The sequence below is a fragment of the Myripristis murdjan genome, chromosome 17 (assembly GCF_902150065.1).
Source record: "Myripristis murdjan chromosome 17, fMyrMur1.1, whole genome shotgun sequence".
Taxonomy (NCBI): domain Eukaryota; kingdom Metazoa; phylum Chordata; class Actinopteri; order Holocentriformes; family Holocentridae; genus Myripristis; species Myripristis murdjan.
In genome coordinates this window covers 27,826,765-27,843,028 of record NC_043996.1, presented here as the reverse complement: position 1 = coordinate 27,843,028, position 16,264 = coordinate 27,826,765, and positions in this window count along the sequence as shown.

Below are 16,264 nucleotides of genomic sequence, written 5' to 3'. Positions count from 1 at the left end.
GACTCGGAGAGAGAAACGCTTGACGGAGCCTGAATGGAGACACCAAAGCTCCGTTTTGTCAAGTATTGAAATTCTCATTTTCACCTACTTAGTGTAAGGAAAAAAAAAAAAAAAAAACTGTTTCCCGGTGCAAACCCCCTGGAAAAGTTCTTTCCTTCTTTCTTTGTTGCAAATGCAAGTCAAGTCATGACGGAGTTACTGAGTTTATCTTCACCGGCTCTTCCACTGCAAATGAAACGTTGCATGTATGAATTATGGCATCCAGGGCAAAGAGCACACAGGTGTATTATCGGTGCATTAGCTTCTGTGTCACAGGCAGGGTCGCACATTTTTGGAAGATTCATTAATCAATTAGTCATTTAACATGCATTTACATGCATATACATTTTTTTTTTTGTTGTTTTGTTTTGTTTTTTGAACGTTTGAAACATGGCTGGGCATGACACAGAATGGACATATATGAAAACAATAAAATTTAGTTCATTATTACTAGTCTACTGTAACTTAGCCTATAAAAAATCAATGCACCAACCGAGATAACCAAATACAGACAAGACAATACAGGAAGTAGCACCCCTGTTTACAGATATTTATTTTGATATGTATTGTTTTGTTACTGTGTTAAATCCAATTTTATGAATCTGGAGGTTTTCTGTGTATTATATCTTTATTTTGGTCTATTCTGCTAAGCCATTCAAGTGTTTCCCACAGACTGACGCTGTAACTGTGGCAGGGAACGGGTTTATTTTGAAAGAATACACTAGCCTATGTGTAGCATTTCTTGATTCTGGTTTAATTCACTTTATTTTTGTTTTTACTCAAACTATTTTCTCTCATTGCTTGCCCTGACACACCTCTTTCAGTCTCTCTCTCCCTGTGTGTGTCTGCTCCGTTGACTTGCTTCATCAGCAGCATGTTTTATAAACTCGCCCAAAAAAACACAACCCACATCTTGGATTTTTTTTCACCTGTGAGTCCGATTTTGATTTTGATTTTGATACCCACCTCCATATGTCTAAGACTGTGTGTGTTTGTGTGTGTGTGTCTCACCAAAAATGGAAGTGCTGGTTACATGGTGACGGTGACAACAAGGGGGGGCGGGGTGATGTGAAATTAAACTGTGGGGAAATCCTGAATGGGTCGAATAATACTTGGGAGGCCATTAATATACCTGAGCGAGGCATCCATGTGTAACATATGTGGGAACACATGGAGAACAAGATGTGTGTCTATAATACATCATAATGTGCTTTAGTTTAATTTGTGAACATCTACCTATCTATCTATTTATCTATTAGGGATGCACAATACTATCAGCGCATCATTGGTACTGGCTGATATTGATTTTAAAATGAAATATTGGTATCATCCTGAAATAAAACTTTCTGCCGATATAATGTGCTGATTTGTGATTTAGGTCAAATTTGCCCTGTTTGTTTCTGGAATGGCCTTTTTAAGCAGGATGAAATAAGAAAATAGCATGTTTTACAAACCTAAGTTGAGGTAGTTTCCTTATTTTGCCTTGTGAATGTGTACATTTTGAAAAGCTTCTATAGTCTTCTATATCTGTATCTGCCAGTGGACCTTCACAATAAGAGCAGGCATAATAAAATGTTAATTCCACTGCAGGAGAGACTTGATGGTCTCTGCAATTGGGTGGAAAAAAGTACATCCATATATTGATATCGGCCAAAAGAGGTGGAAAATATCAGCATATTGGATGTCGGCAAAGAATCCAGTATTGTGCATCCCTAATATCTATCTATCTGTCTGTTTACATCATATGTCTCATTCCCAATAAACAGACCAATGAGACGCTTCAATAATTCATGCGTGCACGGCCACAGAGCAGCGCCGTCCCAGAGCGGGACACGCTGTGGTGAAAACAACCTTGTACTTTAAAACAGACCCGCTCCCAAAAAGAAAAACGTGAACCCATTCATCCCTGAGCTTGCCCTCTAACAGCCGCATACCTTCACGTCCCGTCTCAAAGGCATCCAAACATAAAGGCGGAGACAGAGAGACGGGGCAGCGCTCACAAAGGGCCCCTGAGCAGCCTCTCCATTCACACAGGCCTCTATAAAACCACCAGGTTCCCAGTCTGAAGAGAAAAAATAAATAAATCCCCCCCCTCCTCTCCACCTTTTCTCCGCGGCTCTCGTTTCTGTCCGTGGCACTTCTCCATCATAACGTGATCGCGGCCACAGGGTCACAGGAATATTTTGTTACGTCTGTGCTTCCTCGTCGTCAGTGATGTAGTGGACGGTAAAAATACCTATCATGTTAAAGCATCACAGTTTAGTCACATTGGAGTCAGTACTTACATGTGTATGGGGAAAAAAAACGCATCATAGTCATAGTTCATGCACCTTTATTTTACACTACATCCACGGCAAATTTAATCTGATTTTAATTAATAAAATCTGAAACTACTCTTGCTCATCTCCAGCTTGGTTGTGAATCAGTTCATCCTTCGACTAACGCTGCAATGATCCTGATCTAAACAAGTCATTTAATCTTTATTTACTTAACAAGGTGAAACAAAATCCACCCATTGGATGAGATAATCCCACTTGTTTCCAGAGCTCTTATAACTCAAGTGTCATTGTCTTGATCTAAGTCTGCTCATCTACTAGTGGGATTATCTCATCCTACTGGCAGATTTTGTTTTAAGGAAAATATGATTTCAACAGTGAATATGAGACTAAATGTTAAGATGCAGATTGTGCGGTGTGATCTAGAAAACTCTAGTGTTTATTCTGCTGTTAAACTCATCATAAGCTGCGTTGGATTAGAGCGCTGGGCGGTGGGAGCGAGCGCAGGGGCAACCATGAGAACTCGCCGACCACGACTCGCGGTGCCCATTCACCATCAATAACACTCCACAAACCCCACTCACAATGTCAAGGCCAACAATAAAACCCTTGATATTAAAAGCTCAGACAAAGGGCACTTTTGGAGGGTTAAAAATTTACGGTCGCCTTTTAAAAGCGGCTTTTCAGACATCGTCGCCGCTCGCGAAGAGGCCGCCGCTTTCATCCGTGGCGGGGTAAAAAAAAAAAAAAAACATAGCCGGCCCCTCTGATGAGTTACATGTTTATGTCGCTGCAGCGTGAACATCGCGGCGGTGCTACAAGGAGAGGAACACGCTGACATCTGGTAAACAGTTGATGAAGCATTAGCTGGTGTCGCACCCAGGATTAAGAAGATTAATAACCAGATTTGATGTGAGCACATGAATAAATTTTAGGCAATTAGCCGGCGCTGTTTTCCACAGTGACTTGTAGGGAGTGCAGCAGGAGAGCAAGTTCACCCATAAGAATACATGTTAAACCTGATACTGCAGTCATAGCCATTAAGCACCGGGATCCAAAAGCCATTCATCAAATGTACAGTAATCCCACATCAGCAGTTTGGTAAGGAGTCGTTGGATTGGAGTCGTGAAGGTCAGAAGCCTACAGGCACGCAAACTCTAAAGCAGAAATATGAGGTCTGAAGTGTGGCATCCTATCCTGTCTCCCCCGTCCTCGAAACATATTTAACACAGCTATTTTACTACATTTTTCCAGTGTCGAGTTGACTGACTTGCTGTTTTTGGCCGCGCTCCCTCATGCAGTTGAGGCTCAACATCTGTTGGTGGAATTAACGTCGAGGAAGAAAATGCGAAAGAAAGAAACGCTGCTCATGTCAGAACTCTCAAACACAAGTTCAGAAAACTGGAAGAAATATCGCAAAATGTAGCGACGGCAGACATCCCACGTCTTATTGCACGCTTACAGCACTAATGGGGCACTTTTCCTCCGAGCCCAAGTGATTCAGAAACCAATTTTTGCTGTTTGTTTTTGAGGGAAAGGAATTTCAGTGAATGGTGTGGTGACATTTGACTTTTGCCTCAGTGTACAGAAATTTGGTTGTAATGAGTAACATTTAAAAAAAAAAAAAAAAAAAAGGATTAAAGCTGCATTAGGCAACTTGTTGGCAGCCTCAAGTGGCAGAAAAGCAAAGCAACTATTTGAAATTTAAGGACTTACAGTAAAGGCCCATAAGTCATGCAGCATGATGTCAGTAAACTGCACATTGAGTTTCTGTGCACGGAGCAGCCACTCACTGCTGTTTGTATTTCACACCTAACGCCATATTTCACTTAATTTTAAAGCCATATTTTACTTAATTTTAGAAAGATTGTTGGGTTATTGGCACCAAGATCTCAAGTTGCTCTGTGTCGCTTCTCATTTACTTGAAGGAAACCAGTGAAAATGGTGTGAAAGTTATTATTTTACCATACTTGTGAACCTATTCGACTACATACCCTGCTCTTTTTCTAAGTGTGCAGTCATTATGCATTTCCATTCTTCATTTCCATTCTTCCATTCTCTATACATTAAAATTACTGTTCAAAAATGTAAGTATATCTAGTCTTCCACACAGGAAGCATCTAACCTTGAGTGGTGTTCCTGTTCCCGTCATACTTTGGCCATTTTTGTGCAGAGTTTGCTCTAAAAATGAGGAGCCAAATGCCATCAAAACCTCCAAAAGGAGGGGATGCTGTTTAATGGGTTTATTAACGTGTCAAAAGTAATTTTTCAGACTGTTTTTGTTGGCTTTGTTCAAGCAAATGAGAAATGTTATAAATTTGTCTCACCGACTCATGATCTTGGTGAGTAACTCTGACTATGAGTTACATGGCAATAAAGTGCCAATAACATATCCACTTAAAAACTAAGTGAAATATTGCTTTCAGTTATGATTTGCTGCTGTGTGGAGATTTCCTACCACTGTACATACCTGATGGCATAATTTTATGTGAGCAAATAAAGCAAATCTACATGATCTCAGTTAGTAGGGATGTGCTTCTAGAGACTTTCTGCGTGCAATGCAAACACATGAGGGTGGATTATAATGGCTGGCATGGCGGGTGTGAATCAGATCATGAAGATTGTTTTATTTGCTCATCAAGGATTAACTGCGCTACCCTGTTGCTGCTTGGTGCAGCATTCATATCAAAGTTCACACAGCTTAAACAAATCACATTCATACAACTTAAAGCAACAATGAATGGAAAGTCTGTATAGATCCTGCGCACAAAAGTGCTTCAGATGGCAAAGCTTAGGGGAAAACAAACAAACAAACATGCAGCTCAGTGTGGGGGAACTTGCACGGCTCAGACTGCACCTTTACTTTACAGCCTGTCAAAGCCGTGCGTCTCCTCCCCTTGACCCGGAGCCTCCCCAGGCCCTGCTGCTGGAACAAAGCCCCCGCTGTGTGCGCCTGCTCTGGGGAGTCGGTCTGGGAGAACGCTGGGCGGCCTCCACCGCGGCTAGGATTGAGGCCATTCGGGCAAGCTGAGGTTAGTTGGGAGGGGGTTGGGAGTTTTTCCCTTTTTTTTTTTTTTTTTCAGGGGGGAAGAGAAGAGTGACGGATGGGGTGTGTGTGGGAACCGTGCCCTGGCCCGCCCGTCCACTCATGAAAAGGGCCAGTGCGCTGCCCATTTGCAATGCAGATCCCACCCTCCCCTTTCCAGGCTCGCTTTGGGAAAGAGAGCATCAATGGCTGGCGCAAAGCAGGGCTCCACCGATGGCAAATGTCATTCCCATTTTGATTCTTGACCCCCTTTTTTAAAAAAACTCGGCCTGCTCCTCGGAAAAAAAAGAAAAAGAAAAAGAAAAAAAAACTCCCCCCTTATTGTCTGCCTCAGTTGCAACCCGCGCTGTTTCTCCTTTGCCACATTAGACTCCGAGGAGAGAAAAAAAAAAAAAAAAAAACACAAAGTTCAGGGCTGCTATTCACATCGGGGGCAGTAATTGTCATTCACATTGAGATGGTGTGAAATACGTCCGGATAAGAATGAGAGAAAAGGACCATTGGAAATTCCCTCCTCTGTTTGACGAGAAGTGAGCGTTGTTAACTATCGCGGTCATTATCGTTACACTCTAATTTGTCACTAAGCCATTTAACGCCGGCAGCTAAATAAATAGATAAATAACAAAGCCAGGGCTTGCATTGCTGTAACCGGTGGCCACGGTGCTGGGGAGGGAAAAGAAAAGGCCTTTTCACATAACTTGTCCACTGAAACGCAAATAAGGACAAACTTGGAGCGAGCGAAAGCCCACCGGTCCTCCTCCTTGGAATTCCACATCTTTTCTCTTTCTCAGAGACACAAAGAAGTGGGAGCGCACACAGACAAACATACAGATGAATAAATTGCCAATTGAGGGATGGTGTCCTGCAGCCTGCGCTCGCATTTTAGGATATTCATCGTGGATTCCGTAGAAAGACCAGTGTTCACATGGCCAAAATTCGCCAAGGTGATGGATGTGAAATTGCATCCAGGGAGAAAAAGAAACTTCAACACGCTAGAGCCATCCATAAATAAAAAAAAAAAGAAAAGAAAAGAAAAGAAAAAATTACATGGATCTAAATCTGCAGATGTTCCTCCTCACTTTTCAGATGCACACTTGGCCACTGGCTACTGTTTAGACTTGTAAAAACTGCATTTTTCAGCATCTGATTGTGTTGCAGCCTCTGTCCAAAGGCAGATTTTCTGTTGTATTTCTTATCTACAGTAGCTTTTGGCCCTTGAAATCAGGGTCGCTCGGGTCAGAAACCTCCCGAGATGCCAGGCAAGTTGTTTCTTTACACGCTGCAATCAGAGTTAAACAATGCACCGACTTGAAATCTTGAGCCAAGAAGTTCATTTTAAGGGTTTGGAGCCAGAAGGGTAGTAGATTTTTTCCAACATTACAGGAGAACAAAAACAAAACTAAGTAGATCTCACTTTGATCTGCAGTTATTGTATATATTTAGATGTTAGAATAGAATTTTTTTTGTCTAAGCAAGTCAGTCTCAGGAGGAAAAAAAAACAGACATGAAATGCAATGTTTATGTTAATGATAAGGTGATTACATAATACACAAATGAAATGATTATTATGACCTCAAGAGTTTTTACTTGATATTTATCACCACATTTTCACCCGAAATGCCAACTACCCCCTTTTGACTCCAAGCATTTTGATTCAGGCTCTAATAAAGTGTGTGTGTGAAGTGCAGCCTCTGTAAAATAAATTGGACTGACTAGTGCATGCACTGCTCATGTTGTGTAACTCACTGTTACTGATTCTCTGCCGTGGTTTCCGTTGGTGTTTTGCAAGTTTTTTGGTAGGAACTCTTGCAGCCTTTCATCATGCCAGCGTAGTTTTGGCAGCAGATGCCGCTGCGCCGGTGGCAGGTGTTGAACAGGACGGACGAGGAGACGACAGCATCGTCACAGCCAGAGCTCGGAGCGCAGCAGATTTTGGGGCACCGCGGAGCTCATAGTCTTGTCACTCGTAGCCTGTAGCGAGAGGCCTCCTGCTAGCAGTGAAGTGATACTGAATTAGACGCATCAGGATGGGAGGCTCAGTGTCACAGCTTGTCAGGGGGCCCAGAATTGCCGGAGTAATGGGAAAAAATCCATTACAGAAACACTTTGCCTCAGGGCTGATCCATTGCAGGATCTACATATATGCATAAAGTTTATAGAATTGCTCTGAAGGTTTTCCGGTTCAATACAATTTTTTTTTTTTTTTTCATTTTTGCCATCACTCTTTAGACTTCTGCAAACTCCAAAACAGGATTTATTTGCTTAGCTAGGGGCTTCATGTACATTATGGTCTATGTCAACAGTTTCTGTCATTGTTTCTGCAGTGCGGTTTAATTTGGGTCTCCCCGTTAGCCAAGGAAACCAAAGTTTTCCCAAGGATCCATTACAGTGCATGGCCCGAGCCCAGTTTGTTTTCATTTCGAAGTTTAGACGAATTCCTCCCTGAGCCCCCGAGGATGAGGTCGAGCTACAATCTAATCGATGGAAAACAGAGGGGTTTTCGAGCAGTCAGTGGCCCTTTTACACACCACGAAACCAGGAATTTGCTTATTGGTATATTCCTCTGAGATGCACAGATACTTGTGTACATTGAGGTCCGATCTCACGGTCAAAGAGCGGATCGCCGTTCAGTGTCTTGCTCAAGACCTAACAACAGACCCGGCATATTATCCTCCAGCTACAGGACAGTCTCACAACCCCCCCTCACACGAAAATAGTACGCAACAAGCGGTGATGGACAACTTTGACTTTAAATAGTGATTTGATCCCATACAGGCTACATGACTGATTTATAAATGTTTATGTATTTCCTTCCCTTCCAACTCGGACCGGGCCAGATTGTCCCAATGTCCCAGACTGCTTACATTATACTTTCTAACTCCATTTTAATGAAAAAATGTAGATACTGCTGTTGTTGGACTATAACCATGCGTGCAAAAAGTATGCTTTGCTAAGAGCAAAGAAAGGAATGCTTATTTTCTCACTGGTGCCCATGTATATTTAAAATTATATAACTTATTGCAAAGGCCAAGGGGTCATGAAACTCTCAACAGATGAATGAACCTATCAAGCCTCAGCTCAGGCAAAAACACAGAAGTGCTGTTGTGTGGCTTTCTCTTTTACCGGCGTTATTATACCTCAATGCTTAGTTTTAATGAGCTAAGGTAGCTCCGACACCCAAGCTCATTTTACTTTATAAATCTCCTAAACAAAACAGATCTTTTTTCATGATTCAGTAGCAGAAATAAAGTATCTCTGAACTCTGTGAGGAGGCAGGAGGATCCGCTTTCACCTCTTAGAAGTGCCTTCATTTGGAAGGTGGAAGTACGCGCTCTAAATCTCATCCCGGTGAGCCGCGCCGTGGCTTGAATGTCATCACCGCCAACAACCCAGCATGGCTCTTCAATACTCTCCCCGCCGCCTCCTGTTACAGATACCACTTGGCACCGCTTGGCTTCCGCATCATCATATTCTTTTAAAGTGTTTGTATTTGGCTCAGTTTGTCTAGGTTACACTTTGGAGGCTTTGAAGCACTTGGGGAATAGATGAATATGTTTTCCCCATCCTTTGGCATCCCTGGCAAGAGTGAAAATATGGTAAGTGTGCGGGATGTCAATAATTTAGTAGACCCGTGGCAAAGAGCTTTAGCTGGGAGTGAGCTATCATCCAGACGTGCCTTATGTTTTGATCTAAATCTTTTCGTAATTGCTCTCAAATCGAAAGTTTTTTTTTTTTTCCTTATACTTTTTCCACTCTCAAGTTTTGCTTTACAGTCACTGTCAGGGAAAAATCACTTTCATCATTTGTGTCAAGAAAATTGGTGATACTGATGCCTTGAGATTAATGAGATATTGACTGCATCTAATCTGTGAGTTGTGACCATGTCAAAAATGCTTTCACAGTAAATAACTCTCAAGCACACATAATAAGCCCTAAGTTCCCCTCTTACAGCGACACTACTGTCTGAGCAACCTAACTCAATTACCACAGCATATTTCTGCCATTCTCCACTCACAATTGAGCACTTCCCCCTTGGACAATCCGGGGCAGGACGACAGGAGACGTATGATCCGTTCACTGACATGCATGTAATCTGGAACTTGTGCAAAGGGATCATGTGAGTGTTTGAATATGAGGTGGAACGAATTCAAATTGCAGCGAATGGGGGTAAGGGGGAGACGGGGTGCAGGGGTGGACATGAGTTATTTCTTGTGAACAGTTTTAAAAAAAAAAAAAAAAAAAAAAAAAAAAGCTGAGACCGGGTTTCCCAAAACGGTGTAGAGACTACGTTTATCTTTCTGCCATTGTAAGAAAATGGGGCAAGGATGGTCCTATTCTGAAAAAGCAGGCGAGGCTGTGTTGTGAAGCCGTGGGGGGCTGACATAATGGACCTCTGTGACCTCTGTAATAGGCGCATCACTCCAGAGTCAGTAGGACACCAATAAAAACATCAGTCACACACAGGAGGTCAGGACCGCTATGGAAAACTGCAACAGGACAGCTCACTTTTACTGGGTGGAGCAGAGAGGGGAGGACAGCACTAAATAAAAGGAAACTGACATATTAATGGAGAAATGTCACAAAACGCAACATCTGCGATTGATACTGGCACTAAAAATTGTAGAACAAATTTCAAATGTCTTTTTTTTTTTAATGGAAAGTAAGTAACTTTAGTCTTTGCTATAGAAAAATAGACGCTTCACAATTCAGATAAAAAAAAAAAGTTGGGGTAAGTATTTTTTTTTTTTTTTTAATCATTTGGTGTTTGACATTTCGTCGTAAGAGAAATCATAACCAAAATTGAATTACTCAACTGCCAAGTACCACACTATAGGAAAATATAATAAAAACATTATTTCGGCTGCTGGAGCCAATGTCAAGACCAACATATTATCACAGTCATTACACTGACTCCTGACTCTTTGTACATTTTTGTGCCTCCAATTGGTCCTAATGGGCTTGTTTAAACTCTGCACGATGACTTGTGTTTGATGGTGTGCATAAGAACAAATTGTGCTATGGTGAGTGACAGCCCTGTAATAATGCTGTGTGTTAGTGTGTGTGTGAGTGTGCATGGGTGGGTTGTTAGTGTGCACAGCTCTGCGTGTGTGTGTGGCTTGTCTCTGTGTCGTTGTGGGGCCGGTGTGTGTTCACGGGAAACGAGGTGCACCCCAGGGCTCCGTTCTGGGCCCGGCTCAGACTGCGGGAGGGGGAACTCGCTAAGTCTGGAAAAACAACTCCCAGAGACCAGAAAACAGCCAAAAGCAATAGCGCCACAAGGAAACCTTGGCCAGCCTCCAATGCTAACAATTAAAATGAGCTATGTGTTAAAAACCATACAAGAGGTGGCAAAGGCCCATCAATTTACAATGACGTGTTTGCCTTTCAAGGGGAGTGAGTGATCTATGTTTAAAATACACGATACTTTTCAGTAACACAAGTGTATATGGGCCCTGGATGGGTAACAGGAGATACAAAAATCACACAAATAGCCCAGTTCAGCAGTTTGGCTAATGGAGAAACTTCATGCACCCCTTGTTTTATTGCCTTCATGTGATACGGTTTGAACATCATGGGTACCATTTTTTTTTTCTTTTGTGTCTTCTCAAAAGAGAAATGAGATTAACAAAACAACATAATGTCAACTTTAACACGGAGATGCTTCTTGAAGGGGTCACAGAAGGAGTTGAAATATATGGATTATGCATAAGGGTTTGGGAGGACTACAGCTTTGATGAGCAGTGGTAAACAAATGGATTCAATGACCTGAAAAAGGCATCAAACAATGTCCATGCATGATGCATGAGGAGTAAGAGGACAGACTGTGGCAGGGTGTTTGAAGAACAAGGTAGCAACATCCATCAAAATAAATCATCTCCTGGGATTATTTATATTTGAGGACTTCAGCATGTATATTTCCAAATCAGAGCCCCTCAGTTCTTGGTGGGGCATGAAACAAATCAACAAACATTTCAAAGAGACAAACAGGAGAGTGGTTGTGGATATGATGCAACAACTTGATTGACAATCTTGAACCTTAGAAGAAAAAAAAAAGATAAATGGTTTCAGCAGTCGCTCATGGGTTTGCACTGTATGCAACTTCAACTTCAACTGTGTTTTTTTACATGGTGCTGCTCTATTATAGATCAATATTCTAGGGACAAAAATATGTATTCATATTTACTGGAGACTGAGGCTTTTATCTTTCTGTTCCTACTATAATATGATTGTGATGTTAATGATATAGCAGGTTTGGCTGAAAAAATAGACACATATATTTATCTTAAACTTGAAACAGCTAATATAACAAAAACTAGCACCAGCACAAAAGACATGCTCCAAACCTGACCTCACTATGGATTCATAGGTTTAGTTTATAGTACGGCAGCAGTTATAACATTTACAGTTGGTAAGAGGAGAGTCCTGTACACATGGAATCACCTCCGCACCACTAGACTGAGTAAACATTTTAATCTGTCAACCTCGCTCACGATTGCAAAAACACTGAGAACCTCCTGTCAAAGTTTGATCGACTGAAGCATCAATCAACGGGTGGAAAAATGACTTTGTGTGCCAACTCAAACCAACGCTGCACGCAAACTTCGCTTTAAACCATAACCATTTACCTGCAGGTGTGTGACAAACTCATGCTGGGGCCCAGGTTTGAACCCATCCTGTCTCCATAAGAGAGAACTACTGACAGACAGGGGTAATGAATTGCAATTATTCTGAGCGCGAGTCAGAAGATTTATTCAACTATGCGCTGTTATTGCACTTACCTATTTGCATTTTTAAATCACATCAATTGCAGAGTACAAACACTTCTTGAAAGTCGCCTTGGAACCTTGCCAGTTGTAAATTATATCTACGTCACACCGGTTCACGTTTATGGAGGTAGTGTTTTCTGTTTTGTACCATTTCTCTTTCTCTTGTGGCAGTAAATGGAACCCTGCTTGAGGACCATCAGGCATTTTGGCATCCTGCTTTCACAGAAGAGCAGAGAAAAATTCAACGAAGGAGCCGTGAAATTGTCCGATGAGGTAATTAGACATGTCATAATTATAATTATACGATTCCAGTAGAAATTGCCACCTGTAGTTGGCAAAAAAAAATCACTGACGGTAAACTGCAGCAGCGCAGGAACGTCACCACAAAATCCAGGTTTTATCAGTGGCTGGTGGCTTCATCGTCATTGCTGTTTGGCATTTAGACAGTATATAGCATGTAAAAATTCCATGTTATAGCTTTAACATAAGCCAAAATTACTTAACTGTCTAGTTACAGAGTTATAAGTTTGCCCGGTTGTTGCTGGCTAGTTTATTACCTTTGCTAAGATGCTAGATTGTTAAACAAAGATTGAAGTGGCATTACTTAAAAACTGAAATGTGCATTTTTCAAATCTTTTGCTCATAGATCAACCAATAAAATAAGTTTCAGAATTCTATTTTTAGACCGCTTTATTCCCGATATCTTCCAGGCAACATGTAGACCAATGCCACCATCTTGCTCGTTTTGTCTTTCCACTTCTGGTCTGGCAAGGGATCTATCAACCTGTCATGTCCATCTTTGTTTTGTTTTTTTTCCACAAGTTAATTTTGTTGTAAGGACAATGAGCCCGGTCAGTTTTCATCATATATGCATTGTTGATTTATTACGGGAATATCCACGTGAGCAGTATCTGTTCGATGGCGTCCTGCAGCTGAAAGTACAAACAGGAAAAAAATCGATGAGGCTAGATAAAATATGTACGACACCACATCAACACTTTGTTGCTGTTTTTGCAAGACCGTGCACAACAACATTTGGAAAACACTTTCTGCTCTCGCTGAAGTCATATTTTTAGACCAATAATATTACTTGCAGTAAAATAAAACTTGAGCGATGTATATGTTCTTCCACTTGCAGGATGTTTTGGTAGCCTGCTCTTTCCAGCCCTGCACACTCCACCGTCAGGTACACATGCACACACACACACACACACACACATTTTTGATGCTTTATTTGTATCCACTAACACACACACACACACACACACACATGCTCACACTCACAGAGGCACATGCAACATCTGTCTGGCTCCCTAGGCAAGCAGCGGCCCAACCAGACATGCCCAATGAAATATGCATGACACGCTAGCATGTGATATGTCAAAAAAACACCGTCTACATCGCCTCATCCTCCACCGGCTCAGCTGTTCATTCATTATACATGGCTGTGCCGCGCACCTCCACTTCATGCATATCTACCCACACCTCCTGCATCTCCCCTGTACACACACACACACACCCCGATGTCCAGAGAGTGGATGGGATTTATTTAAAGCAACGGTCCGTGACATTCTTTTTTTTTTTTTTTTTGGTAAAAATAAATAAATAAATAAACACCAGATGTGCAGCTGATACTACCCAAAAGTGATTCAGCATCTATCCAGTTCATGAAATCTTTTCGTTCGTCGATTTTCCGGGTTGTCGCTGCACAGGAAGTGATGTGTTTTTAACCGTTTCTGTTTGATTTAAAAAACGCAGAAGAAGAGGAATTGGGTGGTTAACACAAGCAGAGAGAAGCGCCGCAAAGAAAACTTCATCGACGGAGCAAACAAGCCCCGCCTAAACGGTTTGATTGACAGCTAAGCGTCGAACGCTGAGCTCCAAAGATATTGTTAACACTTGCAGCAGGTGCATGTCCATTTAGCTTTTTTTTTTTTTTTTTTTTGAGTTTGAAAACAGTTTGGAGTCAGAGACGAGGCTGTGATGGGATTCAGTCCCCCGGCCAGCAGAGGAGCACATGATTCCAGAGGTGGGGGTCAAATCAGCGCGGCGTCTCTGGTCATGGGAATAGTTTTATGTTTTTTTAATTACTTCATTTTTGCCTGGAGCCCCGGGCTGCCTTATGCTCTGCCTCGCACACCAGGGACTTTGTGTTTTCCAACATGGGAGAAATTTGTTTGCAGCTCATGTTAATGTCAGCTGGTGCGGGGAATTCATCGACTCAGGGCCGATGTTTTGGTGACTTGCGCCCATGAATGTATGCATGGATTCAACACACACACACACAGACACTCACTCCTACACACTTTCCCTCACACACATACATTTCTCTCAAATATCTCCTCTCTCTCTGTCTGTCTCTCTCTCTGACACACACACACACACACACTCATACTCACAATAAAAGATACAGACAGGTTTGCTAAAGCCATCACACAACCCCAGGACGGCATTTAAACTGCAAATTTCCAGTAGGTCAAAGGTACAGCTCCACAATTAGACTGACTAAGAGGAAAAACATGAAGAGGTCTTTCTTCTGTTCCTCCTGTATTAATCATAAAGTCCACAACATGACGCAAGGCTTGCAGCGCCGAGGTGTGAGTCGAAAGACAAACCCCGTCCGAGATGCTATGAAATATTCCTCGCCGTGTTTTCAGATGTTTCTGTCAAATATTCCACGGGAAAAACTGGTCATTCTCTCATTAAGCGGTGAAGAAGTGACTGCAAAACCAAAGCACGGCTCCAGGGGAAGTTGAGTAAGTAAGTAGCTTAAGGATGAGCGTCTGGAAAGTTGACATGCATTACCTGCCTGATGCTGGGCCGATGTTTGCCTCGTTTAGGCTAAAGGGTGATTCAAGAGATTAATTTCAAAGAAGAGGGAATGACGTCTACAAAATGCAAGGGTAAAATGTGTGTGTGTGTGTGTGTGTGTGTGTGTGTGTGTGTGTGTGTGTGGTAGTCACTCTGCAAAGATAGAACTTTAAAAAAAAAAATGAAGTGACAGACATTGACCATGTTTTGATTTGAGAGACACTAAATAAATACATTTTTTGAAAAATATTTTAATTTATTTGACCAACTCAAAATTATAAATGATCTCCCTGAGCTGTGAGTTTGGAGCTCATATGTGTTGTGTGTCTGCAGCTTATGAGGATGCGGTGTGCATCGCAGGCGATGCGTGCATGATAAGAGATTGTGATAGTGACAGAGGAGAAAAAGATTGCAAAGATGACAGTTTCCCGGACAGTCTGACATCTTATCAGCTTAATGGTTCATGAGCTTTGCCGTGTGGTGTTTATCTGTTTATCTGACTGATTTATTGACAAAACATATTTAAATTTAAGTTTTCTAGCATAAGCTCTTGAACTTAAAGCTCATACTGATACTACTGTCAGAAACTCTGATTTTTACTTTTGAAAGTGTTCATGAACATGATCAGTTTGTTTTGCCAGGTCCTCCCAACACCCACATTCAAACTAGTAGCAGTGATGAACACGATAAGTGATCCTGTATCATGATGGTGATGTCAAAGCCTCTTAGGAAAGTGTAAAACTCCTTTCTCAGTCACAACCTGACACAGACACGGAGGCAGAAGCAGCCGGCAGAGAGGATGGCTTCAGTCGCAAACATCAGCGTTGTACTTGCTCTTCTCCTCACAGCCGTTCACGCAGAGGAAGATTTCATTCATTTTGGAGAAGAGGGTGAAGAAAAAATTCATTTGGTTCGTATAAAAGAAGATGACATCAAGGCAGATTACTGTTTGGTCTTCCAGATCAGAGCTGGAGAGGACCGAATGCTGTGGAACTCCTCAGAGCTTTCACCTGACAGTGCCACGCTGGAAACGGACCTGCGACATCGACTGGAAGTTAAAAGTTCAACTCTTGTTATCAGAAATCTCACAGAGTCAGACTCTGGCCGTTACAGAGTGGACTGTTGGAGAGATGGACAAGTTACACTGCAAAGGAAACTCACCCTCATCGTCTGTGGCACGGTGACTTCTTTGCGATATGAAGTTGCATCACTTCTGCGCTGTAACAGGGAGAAGAGTGGTGAGAACATTCATTGGTTTCAAACAAAAAGATACTGGTCAAATATGTTGCGCATAGGAGATCAAGTCACACAGACTCGGTTGGCTG